Below are 3,901 nucleotides of genomic sequence, written 5' to 3' on the forward strand. Positions count from 1 at the left end.
TCTCTCTCTTTTTTTTTAAAGATTTTATTTATTTTTTGACAGAGAGAGAGAGAGAGAGAGCGCGAGAGAGGGAACGCAAGCAGGGGGAGTGGGAGAGGGAGAAGCGGGCTTCCCGCTGAGCAGGGAGCCCGATGCAGGGCTTGATCCCAGGACCCTGGGATCATGACCTGAGCCAAAGGCAGACGCTTAATGACTGAGCCACCCAGGTGCCCCTGTTTTTTCTCTTTAAGAGTTAAGCAGAGTTAAGTTCTCAGCTCTGATAATTATTAACAGCTTTGCACCTACACGGATGTCTGGTAGGATCTATGGACGTCATGAAGGATGCAGGACATTCTTGAGCATTGCAGATGTGCCGCGTCCCTGGCCTTTGCCCATTAAATGCCAGCAGAGTACCCCAATCACGGCGGCATCCCCTTACCCGATTTTCAAAATGCCCCCTGGAAGGCAGGGCCGTTCCTTTTGAGAACCACGGCCCTAGCTGCTGCTCCCTCTGCTTGGAAAGTTCTTTCCCCAGATGTTTGCAGAGCCGATTCCTTCTTGTCATTTAGGGCTCAGGTGAAATGTTACCGCTCTCAGGGGGCTGGCCTTTTCACCCGATCTCCAGAGGCCCTGTTCACTCGGCCATGTTGCCCTATTTGAATTCTCTGTATAGCCTTTATCCCTATCTGCTGCTTTTCTGTTCTCCCCCGTGCCTGGGATGCTGGTTGACGCATAGTGCTCTGCCCTCATTAGTCACAGGAAGGGAGAAAGGAAGGGAAGGACGGGGTCTCTTTTTCAGTGGTACGATTTGGCACAGACTAGCAAAACACAAAGTCTTCATGAGATATTTTAGGTCAGGTATGATAGATAGCAAAAGATTAGCTCAATTCACAAGATCAGGGGATTCCTCAGTTTGCAGTGAGTAATATTCAGAATAGCCTGGTTAGAATTGGCGATTTACCATTTTACGTGTAGAGCTGCATCCGTAATTGTCAAGTGAACTGGTATCTGACAGAGCTGCCTGCTTTCTCCCCAGTCATCATTTCCACCGTGTCTTCAGCAGCTGTTTGGGCAAGGGTGTCAACAATGGATGACGTCAGCGTCTCTAAACTTTGCAATGAAATATAAATACCATAGGGGCGCCTGGCTGGCTCAGTTGGTGGAGCATGTGACTATTGATCTCGGGGTTGTGGGTTCAAGCCCCCCGTTGGGTGTAGAGATTACTTAAATAAATAAACTTAAAACAAATAAATATAGGGGCACCTGGGTGGCGCAGTTGGTTGGGCGTCTGACCCTTGGTTTTGGCTCAGGTCGTGATCTCTGGGTCGTGGGATCGAGCCCCATGTCAGGCTCCGGCCTCAGCATGGAGTCGGCTTGGGATTCTCTGTCCCTCCTGCTCGTGCTCTCTCTCAAATAAATAAATAAATACACCATGATATGTGGCTTCCATGGCTTTCGCATTTTTATCCCTTGGCACATGGCATTTAATTTTAGGTGATGCTCGAATATTCTTCCATTCTGCTTCAAAAGTCTTGATGATATTTGAAGAGGGAAGGTTTCATATAAAAATACATGAGCCTTTTTCGGGGTGCCTGGGTGGCTCAGGTTCGGGGCGCCTGAGGCTCAGACCTCAGCCTTCGGCTCAGGTCATGATCCCAGGGATCCCATGATCCCATGATTCCCTGCTCAGCGGGAAGCCTGCTTCTCCCTCTCCCACTCCCCCTGCTTGTGTTCCCTCTCTCGCTGAGTCTCTGTCAAATAAATAAATAAAATCTTTAAAAAAAAATACGTGAGCCTTTGTATTCATTCCATCAATCACTCATTTATTTCTTCTACAAATATTTGTCCAATACTTACTCTATATCAGGAACTATGCTGTCACATAATGGAATTTAATTAGCTCCCATTACCAGGCCATAGTAATCCAAATTTCAATGGCTTTTTTTATGGTAGTCCCATGATACTTTTAGTTTCCTGGCTGCTGGTATTTTTACAACTCTTAAGAGATGGTCTAGGTGATAGAGTGATGCATCTCTAGTGCCTATTTGAAGACCTAGTGTCAGCGCAAAAAGCCTGTGTCTCGGCTCTTAGCACAGACGTAATAAAGGATTAGAGATCAGTGCCCAAAGTGAAAGCTGAAAGCAGCTTTATTAAGGACAGTACGCTCTTAAGGTGGGAGAGCAAGAGCGCCAGGCTCAGAGGTGGTAACTGCCCTGAGGCTATAGGCTCCTTTCCTTTTCTGTGAGTGGGGTCTTGCGTCACAGACGTGGTGGTCTCTAATGGAGGCTGCTTCCAATCATTTGGGGGACTCCTCCCACAGGTTGGGAGGGGGAGTTTTTGACCCTACAAGGTTTGTATGGAACTGTCATGACAGCCTCTCCCCATGGAGGGGGGTTATAACCACAGTGCAAATGCATTATAATAAGTCTAGAGGTTACCCTGGGGCAGAGGTGGAAGAGGAGAGTGCATGCTCTGCGTCTGTGGCTCTTGGTCTGTCAGCCTCGAGTCTTGGAAGTCACAAGGTCAGGACGTGGTGCCCCTGGGCTTCTAAGTGTAACTTATTGATCACTGTCCTTGCCTCTAGCTCATGTCTAACTAACTGCCTACTCTAAACTCATCACATTTTTAAAAATATTTTATTTATTTATTTGAGAGAGAGACAGAGAGAGCACAAGCAGGGGGAGGGGCAGAGGGAGAGGGACAAGCAGATTGCCCACTGAACAGGGAGCCCCATGCGATACGGGGCTCAATCCCAGGACCCCAAGATCATGACCTGAACTGAAGTTAGACAACCGACTGAGTCACCCGGGTACCCCTAAAAGCATCACATTTTAATCATAAACTCCAGCTTCACACTTATGACAATTCATGTATAGTAAAATTACTTTGTTTGGGGGTAGAGTTCTAACAGTTTTAACATACATATCGATTTGTGTGACCACCACCACAATCAGGACACAGAACTGCTCCTTCTGCCCCCACCATTCTCATGCGCTGACCTTTTGTAGTCAAGGCCTCCCCTATTCCCAACCCTGGGCAGCCACTGGTCTTCTCTCTGTCCCCATAGTTTTGCTTTTTCAGAATGTTGTATAAATGGAAGCATACAGTATGTAACCTTTTGAGACTGGCTTCTTTCACTCAGCACAAAGCTTCTGTGATTCATCCATGTTGTTGTGTTCATCAATAGTTTCTTCCTGTTTATTCCTTCTGTTGTGTGGACGTACCACAGTGTGTTTATTCATTTGTCCACTGGTGGACATTTGGGCTGATTGCAGTTTGGGGCTATTATGAATAAAGTTTCCAGGAATATTTGTGTATAGGTATTTGTATGAAAATATCTCCTTTTATTACATAAAAGGTAACATTCTATAGATATAATCTTTGGCACGTGGCTTTTTACACTGGATACTATATCCAAGGAGTCACTCCAACTCAGTTCACAGAGATTTTTCTCACTCTTTTTGTACAGCTACATAGTATTCTATTGTATAGATGTATCATAGTTTTTATTCAACCACACTCCTAAATATGGACATTTCAGTTGTTTCCAATATTTTGCAATTATAAGCAAAGGTATAATGAATAACTTGGTGCATATGTATTTTAGTATTGTTGGATCTTCATCCACTGCTAAACTTTAAAATCCCGTTTGTAATCACTGACTCACGTTGAGTTCAACAGAAAACAAGACAGAGAAGAATGAAGCACAAGTCTAATTCCTAATAAAAATGATACGTGTCTTTACATTCTTCCTGTACTAAAGGTTTACCGGCTTCTGGAAATCATGTGATGATGTACTAATGAAATGAATGCATTGGGGTATATGGACCTTCAAGATACAAGGCCCCATGCTGGTGCTCCATACTGGGGTTACGAAGTGCTTCCCAAAATGGTAGTGGTCATTGGCAATGAGCAGATTTTT

The 3,901-nt window shown here is 45.1% G+C and overlaps 1 non-coding gene across 1 annotated transcript; it reads left to right on the top strand.

Annotated features, from left to right (window-relative positions):
• Positions 1 to 1,120: 1,120 nt before the first annotated feature.
• On the top strand, positions 1,121 to 1,193 carry TRNAN-AUU (transfer RNA asparagine (anticodon AUU)). Its single transcript has one exon. It is a non-coding gene; the product is annotated as a tRNA-Asn (tRNA).
• The last annotated feature ends 2,708 nt before the right edge of the window (positions 1,194 to 3,901 follow it).

This window comes from Halichoerus grypus, chromosome X (assembly GCF_964656455.1).
Source record: "Halichoerus grypus chromosome X, mHalGry1.hap1.1, whole genome shotgun sequence".
NCBI lineage: Eukaryota > Metazoa > Chordata > Mammalia > Carnivora > Phocidae > Halichoerus > Halichoerus grypus.